Source organism: Triturus cristatus, chromosome 4_1 (assembly GCF_964204655.1).
Source record: "Triturus cristatus chromosome 4_1, aTriCri1.1, whole genome shotgun sequence".
Classification (NCBI taxonomy): domain Eukaryota; kingdom Metazoa; phylum Chordata; class Amphibia; order Caudata; family Salamandridae; genus Triturus; species Triturus cristatus.
The window spans coordinates 856,439,464-856,457,307 of record NC_140585.1 but is presented as its reverse complement, the minus strand read 5'-3'; the positions used below and the strand labels follow the sequence as shown (position 1 = coordinate 856,457,307).

General features: G+C 46.6%; 1 protein-coding gene across 4 annotated transcripts in view; it reads left to right on the top strand.

The window, feature by feature from the left end:
- The first annotated feature begins 14,510 nt into the window (after nt 1-14,510).
- Nucleotides 14,511-17,844, top strand: part of RBM17 (RNA binding motif protein 17) — a 244,489-nt gene continuing 241,155 nt past the window's right edge. The window contains exon 1 of one of the 4 annotated variants that reach the window (XM_085653554.1): nt 14,511-14,649. The gene's annotated coding sequence lies outside the window, so the exon portion shown is untranslated. Of the gene's footprint in view, nt 14,944-17,844 lie in introns of all 4 variants that reach the window. The other 3 variants (XM_085653556.1, XM_085653553.1, XM_085653555.1) reach the window with 3 other exon arrangements.

Here is a 17,844-nt window from a genome sequence, read left to right as displayed (position 1 = left end):
CAAAAACACACTGTGGCATTTGAAGAATTAAAAAGAGCTTTATGTCAAGCACCAGTTTTAGCGACCCCTGACTACAACAAATCTTTTATGCTTTTTGTGACAGAGCGGGATGGAACAGCACTATCTGTCCTCACACAAGATCATGCAGGAAAACACAAACCCTGCGCTTATTTTTCTAGTACATTGGACCCAGTAGCCCAGGCTTTGCCTGCGTGCCTAAAATCTGTTGCAGCAACGGCCTTAGCCATAAGACAAAGTGACTCGATAGTGCTGGGCCACCCCCTGACAGTACAAGTACCGCACGCAGTGGAGGTTCGCTTGAACCGGACACAAACCCAACACCTGACTGTAGCGAGACTGACAGGTTATGAGCTGACGTTATTTCAACCACACATAGAGATCAGACGATGCAACATACTGAATCCTGCTACTCTTTTGCCCTCTAGTACAGAAAACGTTCCACCACATGACTGTGTTGAAGTGATACATGCCGTGACTAAACCAAGACAAGACTTGACAGATGTTGCACTCCCAGACCCTGACCTAACGCTCTATGTTGACGGCTCATGCATGAGGACGGGGGCGGGAGAATTAGTGGCTGCGTATGCAGTGACCACTGCTACTGAAATCATAGAGACTAAAAGAATAGACATACTGTCAGCACAAGCAGCAGAGCTCATCGCTCTGACACAAGCATGCATAAGAGCTAAGCACTTGAGAGTAAACATTTACACCGATTCACAATATGCATTCGGGGTAGTTCACGATTTTGGAGTACTATGGAGAGAAAGAGGTTTCTTGACCTCTCACGGGGCCAAGATACAGCATGGCCCCCTTATACAAGCCCTTCTGGAAGCGATACATTTACCGACAGCCATAGCTATCCTGAAATGCAAAGAACATACTAAAGCCACAGATACCATTTCTCAAGGCAATGATCTGGCAGACCGAACTGCTAAACAGACAGCTCAGACCCCACTAGACATGACGAACTCACAGATACCATCAATGACCAAAGCCATGACAGTCAGGGATCCTTCCAGGGATGTGCAAGATATACAGACACATGCTACTCTAGACGAATTAAAGAAATGGTCGGAACAAGGAGGGGTACTGACTGATCAGGGTTGGATGACTAAGGGCAAAGCAACATGGTTTCTTCCTGATTCGATGGTACAAGTGATCATAAATACCGCACATAGTCCTGCACACTTAGGAGAGAAAGCAATGCTAGACAGCTTACAGAATATCTGGTTCAACAAGCACCTGCGTGCAGCAGCGAAACAAAAGGTCAGAACATGTATGATCTGTTGCCAATTCAATCCAGGTAAAGGCATTCCGGTGGAACAAGGTGGATTTCTCTCCACCTGACCATCCTTTTGAAGTCCTCCAAATGGATTATATCCAAATGAACAGATGTAGAGGTTACAAATATGTCCTGGTAGTTGTATGTGCACTCACAAGATGGACAGAAGCTTATCCAGTCCCTGATTATACTGCTGTAACTACCGCCAGACAATTGGTGCGAGAGTTTTTCCCACGTTATGGATTACCGCGTGTCGTATATTCCGACAATGGTCAGCCTTTCTCCTCTGAACTCATGAAGCAGGTGTCCCTTCTGTTAGGGTATACCTGGAAGTTTCATTGTGTGCGACATCCTGAAGCAGCAGGCCTTGTAGAAAGGCACAATCAGACCTTAAAGACAAAACTAGCAAAGATGTGTGCAGAAAAAGGTGTAGATTGGATGGTAGCCCTGCCGGTTGCCCTCTTTTACATGAGAATGGCAGCCCATTCTAGAACTGGCTTATCCCCTTACGAAGTGGTCTTTGGTAGACCACCGAATATGTGGGGCACTCCGATGCCTAAAAAGATTACTGATGTTGATAGTAACATGCTGACAGATTACCTGGCTTCCTTGATGTCTGCACTACTCTCTTGTCGTTCGCAGGTTGCCGCCGCCTTACCTGACAACACCCAAGTCAAGGAACACTCCATCGCTCCTGGGGATTATATTTTTATAAGGAACTTTGACAGGACGAGCCCTCTTGAGCCGAGGTGGAAGGCGCCGAAGTTAGTGCTATTGACTACGAGGACAGCCGTTAAAGTCGAAGGACGGAAAGGATGGCTGCATATACACCACTGCAAGCGCTACTTCGGGAATAACGACTCTTTTAAAAAGGAAACGAACTTTTCAGACTTTGAGCCCCCTTTACTAGAGGAGACTCCTCAGCAGGAGTACAAAGCTAAACTTAGATCTAGAAAGCCAGACCCCGTTTGATCAATTAAGTCCACTAGGTGGTGAATCGGTTGAACATGTATTCTGACTTGCATAAGATCTCGGACAATGATAATCATAAAAAGAGCAAGATGAAAAGCAAATACTGTAAAATATTACGTGGTAGATGTATAGTGACTTTGATTTTTCTATCTGTGTCCTCACAGGCGGTCGCTCCTTCCTCGCTGCTCTGCCGCTCGCCTGCCTGCTGCCTCACCTGCTGCCTCCCTCGCCTCGTACTTCCACCGCAAGATCGCCGACATCCACATCAGCTTCGGCGCTCCACCCCCGCACCCATCGGTCGAACCAACACACCTTGCTGCCACCCTCCAGACATGGACCAAGGTGACCCCCGAAGACACGGCAAGCATGATGAACACCATCCACTCCGGATCGCCGACCGACCCGTGCCCCCACCATGTCTTCAACAAGGCCACCGCTACCATCGCACCCTAGCTCCGAAACATCATCAACACCTCCTTCGACACAGCCACCTTCCCGGAGAGCTGGAAGCACGCCGAGCTCAGCGCACTGCTAAAGAAACCAACAGCGGACCCGACCGACCTCAAGAACTTCCGCCCCATCTCGCTCCTTCCCTTCCCCGCCAAGGTCATCGAGAAGATCGTCAACAAGCAACTAGCCGCCTTCCTCGAGACGAACGGATCCCTCGACCCATCGCAGTCCGGATTCAGAGCGAACCACAGCACCGAGACCGCCCTCATCGCAGCCACCGACGACATCCGAGCCCTGCTCGACAACGGCGAAACAGCGGCACTCATCCTCCTAGACCTCTCCGCAGCATTTGACACCGTCTGCCACCGCACCCTAGTCCAACGCCTTAACGACACTGGCATCCAAGGAAATGCCCTGGAATGGATCATCTCCTACCTCTCCGGCAGAACACAGAGAGTACGCCTCCCTCCGTTCCGCTCTGAAGCCACCGAAGTCATCTGCGGCGTCCCGCAAGGATCATCGCTCAGCCCCACCCTCTTCAACGTCTACATGAAACCCCTCGCTGCCATCGCACGCCAACACAACCTCAACATCATTTCCTACGCCGACGACACCCAACTGATTCTCTCCCTCACCAGAGACCCCGACACCGCCAGAGCCAGCCTACACGAAGGAATGAAAGACGTCGCCGATTGGATGAACATCAGCCGCCTGAAGCTGAACACGGACAAGACAGAAGTCCTCATCCTGGGACCATCGCCCTCCGCATGGGACGACTCCTGGTGGCCCCCGGCACTAGGCACCGCACCCAAACCAACGGACCACGCACGCAACTTGGGCGTCATCCTGGACTCCTCCCTATCGATGACCAGACAAGTCAACGCCGTCTCCTCAGCTTGCTTCCACAACCTTCGCATGCTCCGCAAGATCTTCCGATGGATCCCGATCGAGACCAGGAAGACGGTCACCCAGGCCCTCGTCACCAGCAGACTAGACTACGGAAACACCCTCTACGCCGGTACAACAGCCAAGCTTCAGAAACGACTTCAACGTATCCAGAACGCCTCTGCCCGACTCATCCTGGACGTCCCCCGACGCTGCCACATCTCGAGCCACCTAAGAGACCTGCACTGGCTCCCTGTCAACAAGAGGATCACGTTCAGACTCCTCACCCACGCACACAAATCCCTCCACGACCTGGGCCCAAGATACCTCAACGACCGACTGACCTTCTACACGCCCACCCGCCAGCTACGATCCGCGAACCTCGCCCTCGCCGTCGTCCCTCGCATCCAGAGAACCACCGCTGGAGGAAGATCCTTCTCCTACCTGGCGGCTAAGACATGGAACTCCCTGCCCGTGCACCTGCGACTGACCCGGGACCACCTCGCCTTCAGGAGGCAGCTCAAGACCTGGCTGTTCGAGCAGTAGCAGCCCCCCTCCCCCAAGCGCCTTGAGACCCTTCCGGGTGAGTAGTGCGCTATACAAATTTCTTGATTGATTGATTGATTGATTATCTCTTCTGTGCATCACGATAATATGTATCAGCTTAATACTACATGCTATTTTTCCTCCTATTGCCTCACTCTTACACTCCTCCACTAATGATACCATAAAGCATACATTTAGTGATCTGCCATCCTATGAGCTATCCTATCGACTTGCCCTGCGCAACAATACCTTTATTCAGATGCTGCACCATTCACATCAGACTAGCAATGCTACAGACTGCTGGGTCTGTGGCCGACTTCCCCCGTATCAGAAGGTGAAGGGAGTGTTGCCTCTTTTCCCTTTTCCGTTCTCCCATAATGGTTCTTGCGGAGCATGGTTTGCCTTAATGACATCCATCAACGGTGATGCCAAAGAATGTCAAGACAAGGAGTGTAGGGGTGACAGGGTATGGGGTAACTTGAATAAAGTCATGAATGAAGCATGTTTCCCAGACGAAGAAGGTCTTCCCCAAAGAAAAGGTACAGATCTAGAAAATGAAGAGTATCAGCAAGGAAATGCGACCCTCGACTTTATAATGTTGAATGTCAAGCCCATACACAATATAGGTCCATCCTCAATTACAATCCTGCCAGTAAAAGGGGACTTGTGTGTCAGAAAAGAAGGCTCAGTACATTTGGGGCACAGCGAGTGTAATACTATAATAGAGTTTAAAGACAAAGGAAAGTCCTATTTCAGAGCATCACGACACACCTACTTTATTTGTGGCCAAACAGCCTATGTACAGCTGCCCTTAGACTGGGGTGGGACGTGCTACATATCATTTCTTTTACCACCCGTTTTCTTGGCCCCATCGAACTATCATCAGGATCCCCAACTAGCACTTATCAGACACAGACGAGGGCTCGATGCCTCCGGCGTTGACCAAACCGAGACAGCTTGGGAGCAATATACAGATTTCAACAAAGGATTCTTTTTCTTCATAGGTCCCGTCCAGAATAGTAAACTTATCCGCAGGCTAACAAGGATTCGAGAAACAGTTGTAAATGAGACTGCATCAGCCCTGGGGAACTTGACCCAGGAACAGTCTGCTATGAGAATGGTCGTTCTTCAGAACCGCCTTGTTCTTGACGTCATCCTGGCGGATAGGGGCGGGGCTTGTAGAATCATCGGCTCCAGCTGTTGCGTTTTTATTCCCAATAACGCACCATCTGTATACAAAGCAATAACAAGGCTCCACAAGATTGCCCAAAGCATACATCAAGACCCAGGCACGTGGACTTGGTCCAGTTGGCTCTGGGGAGTAATATCGGCATGGGGATGGAAAGTGTTGACCGTCTGTGGGTTAATACTACTAATGGTATTCAGTTGTTGTCTATGTCTGCAGTATGGCCCGGCCATTTGCGGCCTGTGTGCTACTGCATGTGTTCCACGTCCCCATATACAAAGCATTGAAAATGGAAAAATAATGCTGCAAGAACAGATCGACTGTCTCATGAGAATAGATGTGACATGAAGGGTCCACTAGGGGACAAGGAGGGAATGAGAAAATAAAGATTATGACAAGGCCTATGTGTCCCCTATGTGTTCCCATGTACACGTTTCGTGTACATGCATGTACGCCATGCATTTTCCCTCCATGGCCTGTCAACCATGATGCCTATGCTATAACGTGGCCTGCCATCAAGTCTCCCATGAGAGAAACGACAAATCTGCACTGAGGCCTACACGTTTTGCATCATGTTTTCCTGCACTCGTGCCATTTTCATGAAAGTCCATTTTGTGGCTCAGCCGGAGCCCGAAAAGAGGTTTCAGGCCTCAGACGCTCTGAGAGCTGCAGCTGCGTATCCTTGGCCTCGCACACTTGGGCCTCAGCCAAAGGGGCCCAGTCCGGAGTGCCGAGATAGTATTAAGCACGGTTATCTGCTTACTCCTACTGAATCACATTCCTGCCTGGAAAAGGAGGAATAAACAAAACCCGCCTGCAAAGGATAGAGCCTAGCCTTTCTGTCTCCTTTTCCGTGATTGCAAAGCTCACGTCAGTGAAAAGCCCATAGCCCCCATGTAAGGCCCACGCAGTGAATAAAGAAATAGAAGCCACATCGGCTCTTGGTGATGGGCAACCTATGTCACAGATCAGTTCCTGCTCCGGACTTTAGATATCAGATAATACAAGATGTGCTGGTCGTCCTGACACTGAAGGCCTCTCTTCCAGACTCCCCGGTTGCACAGCAACCTTCCCCCAGTTACACGTCAGTTACACGTCATGCTCGAGTTGAGCACAAGTAAGGCAAACTTCCAGTAAAGTTCCAGCTGATCACGCAACCCCCTCCAGGTACCCACCCACCTATGACACTCACCTATGACTCATTAAGTGGACGCCCACATGGACGCCCACCTTCACGCCTACTTACACGCCCACATGCTCTTATCTCATTCTCTCTTGTGCCTGAAGCGCTCCTGCTTACGTATAATATTGAATGTATATATACTGTACTCTGTGAATAAAGTTGCAGAAGACCCTTCCTGATCCCTTGTGGTGATGGAACCATTCTTCCTATAACTCGAGTTATTGGAATAAAGCCCTTTTGAACCTGATACCACGGACTCAGCCTCTTGCTTTATGCATGATCCTATTGATACCTATAGAAATTATGAGTGCGTAATACTTTATTTACGACACATCCCTAACGCTCAAAGGTGCATTACGCAGTTTGTGTTTGCTAGGGATAGCTCCATCTTTTACCTTGATAAAATGTTTAAAACCCTTGATTAAACCTAGTGAGTCACAGAAAACTTTTGGGGAATTTACTTCCCCAGATAGAAGGATCGTCATAACATGTTAATTCATTGACAATAGATACTGGTTCTTTTGTGCCTGGCCTAAGGGTCACTCCGAATAAACCCTGGTGGTACCACCCCAGGATATTTAACCCTTTAATAGCGACATAGATTTTCCCAGTAATAGATTTCTCTTTGAACACTAATGTGCTTTCAAAAAAACCCTTTAGTTGAATCTTCCTTCCTTCATAAGATACAGGGCTTCTGTCAGGAGGTTCCAGATGCTTATCACCCCACACAGATTCAAACAACTCTTCGGTAATCATTGTCATGCGTGCTCCTGAATCAGCAAGTAGTTTCAAAGTTTTTCCATCCACTATTATGTCAACAATCGGATCTGCACACTCCTCACAGTCATCCTTAACTACTAACATTAAATCGCTCATGGAACTTACAACTTCTGTGTCACTCTCCAATCTGTTACTCTCCTCCCACACAGCATTAATATTCCTCTTGGCCATACACACTTTGGAAAAATGACCTTGTTTACCACAATTTCTACAGGAAGCATTTTGAGCAGGGCAAACTCGTGAATTCGGAAAGTGAGAAGGGTAACCACACTTTGAACACACACTCTTCTTTTGAAAATATAATTGTTTTTTATCTTGTCTTACTGCAGGCAATTTCCCTTTAATCTCATTGCTACCTCTCTCAGGGACACTATTCTTTTCTCCCCCAATGTTCCCTTCATTAACAACACCAATCATAGATTTGTCTGATCTAAGCTCATTTGAAGACATTGTGATAACTCAATGCTCTTAACGATGGAAACAGTTTCTTCAAGTGATGGATTTTTTAACCCCTTGAGTGCCCCGCCCTTTCCACGCCCTGTGCCGGGCGTTTCATTAGCGGGCGGGGCTCATGACGAGATAGTCTCGTCATGGGCACAGCGCAACCGCGGCCCATGACGAGACCATCTCGTCATGGGCACTCAAGGGGTTAAAGTCAATAATTTCTGTTGAACTTTTTTTATCTCTACATCGTACTACGATTTGATCTCTGATGAGTTGAGACGTAAAATTCTCAAACTCACATTCAGAAGCCAAGATATACGTAGAGAAGCAACATATGACACAATACTCTCAGACCTTTGTTGTTCCCGCGTAAAAAACTTATGCCTGGCTACTACCAAACTCTTTTCAACATCAAATTGTTTTTCTAACATCTGTATCGCTTGATCAAAATCATTTAATGGTTCAACACCCTCTACTGGTTCAGGTAAGGGTAAATGTTCTAACACCGCCTGACCCTCAAAACTCAAGTTGTGTACAAGGATGAATCTTTTACGTTCAGCACTAAATCTAAGACCCCCTATGGCTCCTAAATATTTCGTAAATGCCCTGTACCATACTTTCCACTCTTCTGGTGGGTCACCTGGAAGCTGTAGGAAAGGAGAAGGTGCTTGTACATTCTGCATGATAAAAAACTACAAGTGACAAGCTACACACTTATGCAGAAATTCAACTAATATTCTCCCTTACACAGCAAATGTTATCCTTTTGCTAGGTGAATAAGAAAAAACTGATTTTGTTCTATACTATTTTTTTTTTAAATAAATAGCTCAACAGTTGACATATTTATCATTAAAAAAAATTTGTGAGCAAGCACAACAAGCAGAAGTGGTGTTATTCGAACATCACTTTTTAACACGAAATTAAAAGAGTTCTCCAGCTTTAAATAAAAGCCCACAAGATGGCGGTAGCGTACTGATAATGAAATGTCAGCAGAAAGAGGATTGTAGTTCCAAAGGTTGAATTTTACACTAAACTCCACGTGTTGAGTGTAGAAACAGTACCTTGGCCCAGGCGAAATGTCAATCAGTACACATCCATGCGCTGATGTCTTATGAGTTAATGCCTTCGTGTGACTACAAAATTCAAGTGCGCGCTGATTTCACCACCGGAGGACGTCGCGGCATGAGGAGAATGCTGATGCACTGACGTAGTTTTCAGAATGCAGCCACCAGATGAATGCTCGATGAACGTGACCGCGTCATGACAAGTACGCACTCCACGTCATCATTCCACCAGCCGGCATGAAAGGGTGAAGATCAACGGCTTCCTCCAACCTCGCGCACCTCGGAAAGCGATACCGATCAGATAACAATGAGCAGGCAACAGACGACACGGGAATTAAGGTAGGGTTGAATCAAATTCCTTACGTTTTCCCCGCTCCAATAGCCAGTAGAATTGAATCTTGAGTCTTTCTCGCACCGTAGAGAAAAAATAGGAAAACTGATTTAAACGACGTAACTGTTAGCCGAGACCGAGTGTCCCATTTGCATCATGGAGATATTGCAGTTCAAGCATGTCCCTCACAATGTTAAAGCAGGATACAGTTCTTTCTCTTTCCCCAAAACAAAAATATTGGAGAAACAGCTATTAGTTAGAGCTCCGCACACGTGGGAGTAAAGATGAGTGGTATATCCCAAACGCGTCGCCAACTTTATTACTGCTCATCAACGACAGCTTCCAGTGAGTGTCACCCTGTTTCAAGCATAGACATTCTATCTCCAAGGAGATGACAGAACATACAGTAAGCAATGACATCACAACTATAGATATTACACATATGCAATGCACTAGGTCTCCCATTACTGAAAGTATGAGCTATTGGCGTTCCATTATTATTTACAAAGCCTATACCTCAAACTATCAGTAATGCGAGACCTATTGCATTGCAAATGCTTGTTTTTGGTAGGCACGAGGAAATTAGGGGATTTGACCAGAATCAAAGGATGCTGAGTCGACACCGAGGCACAAACCCGGTTCCCCAGCTCCAAAGTGGTTTGAGTGTCTGCCATTTATTGCAGTATTATACTTCTACTTGTATTTTGTACTCTTTTGTAACATGCACACGTCACTTTTCCTCTTGTAACGTATCGTTTGCTACCTCTTGTATTTTGTTTGCTTTTGATACATGCACATTGACCACCATTGCCTCATGTAACGTAAAGTTTGTTCTTGTGTTTTGAGTGTCTGCCATTTATTGCAGTATTATACCTCTACTTGTACTTTGTACACTTTTGTAACATGCACATGTCACTTTGTAGGTCTCGCCTGACCCAGCGCATGTGCTGGTCTGGCGAGACATTTTGTGAGGGCTCCAAAAAGTGCTACCAGGCTAGCCTAGACCTACAGTGCATGTGCGCGCGCGTCGCGCTTTACCGCTATTACTTTCACTTTCGCGGCCGCTTTGATGTTTGATCGCAATCACTTTCGCGGCTGCACGGCCGCTTTGATGTTCCCCGTGAGGCTTCAATAGATTGCAGCAGTTAAAACAAGCATTGGCATAGCCAATAGGTCTCGCTTTTGGGACCTTATAAGTGTTTAGTTATGCAACTATTGCATGGCTAAACACTTATAAGGTCCCAAAGGCGAGACCTATTGGCTATGCCAATGCTTGTTCCTCTTGTAATGTATCGTTTGCTACCTCTTGTATTTTATTTGCTCTTGATACATGCACAATTGTCACTATTTGGGGAGAGGATGTGGTCCGTCGGCTTAAACTGCCAACTTTGGTGCTGGAAAACCAGAGTTCGAGCCTCAAGGTCGCGTCCACATCCTGTGATTCTGGGCAAATCACTTAATCACCCCGTGCCTGAATGTGTAATGTAAATACGGTGCTCATGTAAAGCGCTCCAATACCTTCGGGTCGAGTTCGCGCTATATAAATATGCACAAAAAAAACTATTGCCTCATGTAACGTAATGGTTTCTTTTGTAACATGCTCACTTGTAATTTTCTCCTCATGTATCATCACTGTTCCTATTGTGAAGCGCTCCGACACCTTGGGTAAAGTCCGCGCTATATAAAAACGCATAAAATAAAAAAATAAAAAAGTCGGCAGCTCTACATTTTTTTCCCACTTCATAGACCTGCACCCTGCAGAAGCTTTTGAGAAGAAATCATCTTCACAAGAGTTGCGATGGCACAATGTTGTTATCTTGAACTTACTCGTAGTACAGCAAAATTAGGTGGGAGAGACCTATTAATCGCGGGTGATCTGACAAGTCTGACAGCGAGAGACACAACAAGCATTTACAATGCAATGGTCTCGGCATTGTTAAAGTTAGAGCTATTGGCACTGCTCATGACATTATTTTTGTTTATGTTTTTGTTTTTAAAACATTTAAAGAAACGGCATTGTTATTTTCAATGTCAATAGCTTAATCGCTCTCAAATGCGAGGCCTATTGCATTTGCACCCACACACAGAGCCACACACACAAAGCCACCCACACACACAGCCACCCACACAGAGCCACCTACACACACACACACACACAGAGCTACCCACCCACAGACAGAGCCACCCACGCATAGAGCCACCTACCAAAAAAGCCAACCACACAGAGGCGCACACACACACACACACACACACACAGCCTACCACACACACACACACACAGCCTAGCACACACACACACACAGATCTTAGAGTGGCTATTGAGGAAATCATGGACTAAAGACGTGAAAGACTAAAGGCAAAAGCAGCACAGGTTGCGGTGACGCTCCTCCCAGACGGGAAACAACCTTTACAACGCAACTATTACATCGCACTACACTTACAAAGCAGGCATTACAACGGAACATCCTTTACAACGCATGGCACTACAACGCATACCATTACAACGCATACCATTACAACGCATGACACCACAAGTCATTATGTCTCGCGAGCGAGACTGCGCAAGCGCAGCCATCGCTAGCCGAGACCTAAAAATAGCACTGTCACCAACACCACCCTTCTTACAGGAGCCAAGGCTGGCCATTGGGCTGCGAGCTTGCTTAAGAAATCTAAGAGCAGCCAGCAGGTTTAAGGTTTGTATTCCCACATGAACTTTCATCCCTTCGTAAAATAGTGCATCACTAACACGATAACGCACGGAATAATTAATAAACAGATTAAAGTAAAGCCTACACTATGGTAGATAAGTGTAACATAACCACGGGTAATAACCCATTTGTTCAAGAGGCGCCTGAGAGTCGGAAAGGGGCTTGTAATGACTAGACAAGACTTTCACCTTACATTCCCCACACCAAAGATGGCGTTTCTTCCCTAAAATTAGGCCTAGGTGAACAGCAGTAGTGGGCAGATTTGTAATCTGTAATTCTTGCCATCACTCGATTTGTTTAACAGCTCCAGTGTTGCAAAGTCGTTTAAAAAAGTGAGCGAATTTGACAAAAATTACTGATTAACATAACTGTATCAAATTGTGATTTTTGAATCAACAAGTAGCAAAACAACGTCCTCTTAGTGACACCACGCGGGTGTAAATTGTCAGGTTTACACGGCTTGTCGAGCAGACTTGTTCTAGATGTATGGTAGAACACCAGTGATAAGGATTGTTAAGCATGAAAAAAAGCACAGCACAAACAAAACTGTGGAATGTTTGGGTTTCCATTTACAAAGCCACAATTAAATTCGAGAGCAGCGCTTAACTGACCCACCAGATTCATTTGGACGCCTGCTGCTGGGAATGGATATACCACTGTGCAAAGAAGCATAGTCTGACAGTAGGAGGCGCACAAAAACGGAGGGACAGTAAAGGGTGTGTGGGGCTGGGTCCATGGCAGGTGAGGCAAAAAGTAGAACCTGCGCCCTGTGCACACCGTGTGTTTCTCTCGTCAGTACAGGGCAATTGGTTGCCTAGATATGGACCTCCGTCATGAAAAATGCCGTAGATACGTGCAGGAGCTGCATACAGACAGGGGCATCCAAATTCAGGAATTGCAGTGAAAAGGCAGTGTGACACAAGCACCAAAGGCACGAACACACAACCATCACTAGTACTGAAACAAAACATTCAAGATATTTCAGGCAGTTGCAAAAGAAGCATCAAAGAGGCTGCCCCCATACACTGACATCAAAAGCAGGAGCAACGGTGTACAGACAGCCCTTAGAACGTAGCACAGAGCCATGGGCATTAGTGCACACACCCTGCGGGGAGAGCACACAAGAATCACATGTAGGGATCAGACTCCGGCGGTAAACAAGCAGCAACCATGGATATCACAGACCACAACACAGAGGCTTCCCAAGCAGGCAGGAATGCACGGAGGCATCCCAGCCGCGGAAGCAAAAGCAAAACTGCACGCGGGAGGATTTCAAAAGCGCAAAGCAGGGACAACAACCAGCTACCAAGGCAGAAGACACGAACGGCATCACCGCGGAGCAACCTGCACTGGACTCTACTCGGACACTTAACGGGAACAGGGAAGTGTGCAGCACCCCGAATCTACACAAGTCCCCTTTCCACCGGGTCAGCCCAGTTTCACATTTCAGCGCGGGGGAGGGCGAGCTCAGCCGCTTGCCTGTACCTTTAAACGGACATGGGTCTCCCGCATGCCTCGGCTCCCAGCACTTTCCCTTTCCGCAGTGCTCTTCGGTGCAGCGGGCGCGCGGGCTCCGGACTCTTACCTTCCGTCCGCTCCGGTGCTGCAGTAACAGGTGTCGCCGGGGACAGAGGAATGGCGGCCGGACCGAGCTATGCGTGCGCTTTCCCAGGCGGCCCAGACTCACTGGCCCCGCACTCCGCCTCTTACAACGGCAGCAGGCAGGGGAGGGGCGCTCTGCGCAGACTGCGCTCAATTTGGGGGGAGGGGAAACGGGAGCTCAGCTGAAGTGCCTGCTGTAGGCAGGAGACCTGCGAAGTCGCCCCCTTGTGTGTTTTTCTCCAAACAGGACACCAGGTGTAAACGGACGATTACGTGCGGTCTGCTAAAACAGGGAATCAGGAACAAAAATGCTTGTCTTGGAAAGCATGGCTGCGTGTTTTGAAACGCTTCGAAATGCACGTGGAGCGGCTGTTTGCACTGATTACTAAACCTTATTTTCTCCCCGTGAGTCTGGGGACATTCAGCTCATTGACCCCCAGGGTCTATTGACACTCCGACAACAAATACCATTGTTTTTGAACCATTGTTTAAATCTCCTTATGTAACGTACTATATGGTTCTAGTGTAAAGCGCTCTGACACCTTTGGGTAAAGTCTGCGCTATATCAAACTGCATTAAATGCATACATTGTTTTGTTTAGTCAACATAATTAATCTTCTGTTCACAGCTCCAGTAACAAGTCCTACACAAGGCGATCAGGTGAGGGAGCAACGCCGGGACACCACCGCCTTTCTCCGAGGCAGAGAAGATATGCCTCGGAGAAACGCAGCCTCGTTTTCGGATTGGGGGGCGTGTTTTGCTGTTGTCTCCTCCCTGAGACTTCTCGCAAAAAACACGCCCCCCGATCCGAAAAGGACGGGGCAGGATCGGAGTGACGGGACCTCTTCTCCAATGGCTGGCCAGCATTTACTAGGCCAGCCAATGGAGAACAGGAGAGAAGAGGGGCGGGAGCAAGCCCCTCTTCTAAAAGTCACTCAAAGTCATTAAATCTCGCGAGCGAGACTGCGCAAGCGCAGCCTTCGCTAGCCGAGACCTAAAAACCCATCGTGTTAGCTCTGTGGGAGTGGGCGCGTCACCCATTCCAAGATGGCCTTTAAGGCAGTGTATGAAAGTATTTCTTCTATATCCATTAGGAGCGTCACTAGCGATTGCTCTGTTTACGGATCTCTTGTTCTACATCACCGGGAGTCTTAAACCGTCGTTGCATCTGTCTTGATACCCTCAATGCTATGTACGTTGGGAATTGTTTTCTTCCTCCTCTCGCAGCTCTGCTTCCGTCGTGTTTACATTTTATAGTTTTGTCCAAGCTACGTCTACGCTGTTTGCGTATCTATGTATTCCTTAAGCTTCTGGCTGCGCCGTTTCCCAGCACTACGTACTGATCACTCGTAGCCGTCGCGAGCGTGGGGGTGTAGCGCGGCGGTGCTCTGGCCCCGGGCCGTACGGGGCTCTTCCGCGTGAAGAAGTCAACAGTTCCTTACCTGTCTGAGTTCCCCTGTATAGCCTGAGAAGCGAGTGCTTCCCGGTAAGTGTTGTGAGGTGTGGGATATAATTGGCTATATAGGCTCACTGCGCACCCTCGCTAATGTAGGCCGCGCTGGGGCTGGTTTGTCCTGGATCGCTTATGGCGACATGATATTTTATCTAAATAACGTGTTATTCGTAATATTTCTCAACTAACCCTCGGTTGGGGAGGGGGTGGCAGTCTCTTAGCAAGCAGCATCAACGTTCTGGAGGCTATGCATCTCCCTTGACTGTAGGATTGTATCCTCGACAGTTAGCCGTTTGAGAGGTACAGGAGTTTCTGGGATTATAATCCATAACCCAGCACTGTAGGACATTAGGAAGTGTTTTTTTGTATAGTAAACATTAACTGAAACGTACTTTTAAGCTCATGGGATTAGATACTGGAAGTAGAGTCTCAATTTGAACACACATAATATAGTTGAAGTATCTTTTAGCAGGTCAAAGAAAACCGCTTTTTGTTACACATGAAACGTTGATCGAACACCTCTTGTTCTTACCGTACCACTGTGGATGGTTAACTTGATACCTATTTTCCCCATACACTTTGAGGATAAACGATGAGACCGCCTCCTTTATTATGATTTCTCCTTCCTTTCAGACGTGCACATGAAAATCATTCCGCCATCTGCTCCCTCCGATTTATCGAATAGTTTACAAATCCAACTTTTCATTCACTTTATATAGCGTGTGCTACAAGGTTTTGAAGTGCTTTTACGGTGAGCAGCACGCCGCTGTGACACCCAGAGTTAGCTGTTACGTCAGGTGGTTAACGTTGGTTTTTGGAATTAGTTTTGTGCTAGCAAGGAAACCAGTCAATGCATGTACTCCAGTTTCTTTGTGGTAGATTGAATTAATAGTAGTTACGTATGATCATTAGTGGGGGCTAAAGAGTACAAGCCAATGGTGGGATGAATAGGTAGGCTTGAAGAGGTTAGGTATTGTTAGGTTGAAGCAACAAAGACGGAGGGGGTATGTTCCATGAAATGAAATGCGGACAATTTGCAGTAATACAGATTTAAGATTAAGAGTGTCATTCATAAGAAATAAAGGAGGGGGAAAAATTGAAACTTTTAAGCCACGGTAAATCTTTCTTGCAGGACTTTAGGAATATTTTTGGAGGAGGCTTTTTGAGGTAGCATGTAATCTGAGGATGTAAAACTGTAGAAAGATGAGAATGTTTTGCATGTGAGATAGTGATGCATCTGAAGCATTTGAAACTCCTACGGAATCGTTTCTTGACCAGAAAGGCAGGACCTTTTTTTTTCTGTCAACTTGGTTTTCTATTACTTTATAATAGTATCTTGAGATGACCCAAAAGGCAGGCACTGTCCCAAATCTATATTTCACACCCAATGATAGCTTAGCGGGAGGATTTCCTACAACCCAGATAATGAAAATTAATGCAAAATGAAAAGACTCTTGCACATCAGCTAAAACTGACTCGGATGTCAATAAATAGTGTTTGTATCCCAAGCGGATTTTTTTGAGAATGTATTTAAGCAAGCCAAATGAATGACATTGTGTTGGTTACAGAGCCCCTTTGCGCACTGTGCCACAGTAATCATCTGCCCCAAGCAGAGCGAAACCAGTCTGGGTTGCTTGTGTTCTGTTCGGAGACGACTTTTGGCAGTTCAGGCTGGACTGTTGCTATTAGGGTGTGACCAGGGTTGATTTTCGTGTGGCTGGGTCTGGTCTGAGGTGGCTCGGTTGGGAAAAGAATGATGGGTAGGAATGCTTCCCCGAGCGATAGCCAGTGGTTAGACAAATTGCAAGCATTTCTCCCATCACCTTTTGTGTTTTTTACGTAACACCCACGTGACCACGTATTCCCAGATGTGTGGCTCTTGCTCACTGTGCCACTGGAACCACGCTGCACTTGACTGAAAAGCCCCAATCATGGCAAAACCTGTCTTAGCTTGCTAGTGTTCCAGTTCATAGTGGACATGACTTGGCAGTTCGGGCTAGACTGTTCCTGTTGGAGCAGGACCAAGGCTGATTTGCACATGGCTGGGTCTGATCATAGGTGGCATGGTGGGCAAAAGAACAATGGGTTGGAATGCTACCCCGTGCCAGAGGTTAGACTGATTGCAAGCATTCTTTCCATCACCTTTTGTGTGTTCACACATTCCTTTTATCTGGTTTAGTGGTCCCCTTCTTTTTGCTATCAGTTTTAGCGTTGGCAGAGGTATTTTTCAAAAGCCAAAATGTTCCATAGAGTGACTGTATGTTTTATAAGTTATAAACTGGGGGATATTTATCATATGAAATGCGCTACATAAACATGATTGTTGTGCAGGTGTTTCATGTTAGCTCTGCTTTCATTGTAACAGAAGTATATTAATCAGTGTCTAATCACTTTAGGTTTGGTGTACTCTAGGAATTCTGTTGCATTATATATATTGCAAATAAGAGGAGTGTACTTCACAGTGACAGGTGGCAATTTTGGAGTAGCATCACTGCTTTAGAGAGACAATAATAAAGTTTTGCACTCTAACTGCACTTGACCTGTAATACATTCACTGTCTAATTTTTAGTTTAAATTGTTTTATTGTAAGAATATGGCTACCACATTTAGGGGATTCCATATTTTCGTGTCTTGTCATTTTTGCAGCTTGTGCTTTCAATAAAAAAAAAAAAAATACTTTGCGACCAGCTTGCTAGGGCTATTGAGTTTGCAAGTGCTTGTTAATAACATGTACTTATTTGGACGTTAATACAGGGCATCTGTGTCCCTGGCCACTGTTTTGTTGACACTTAATATCTCGTGTTTAGTGATAGTGGACTGGCATCCTTCATGGTATGCTGTAGTAGTTTAGCAACCTATGCGTTTGTTGATTATTTTGATATTTTTCTGCTTATAGCTTTTTGCATTCCTTGAACACTGAACAGTTGTGCTGTT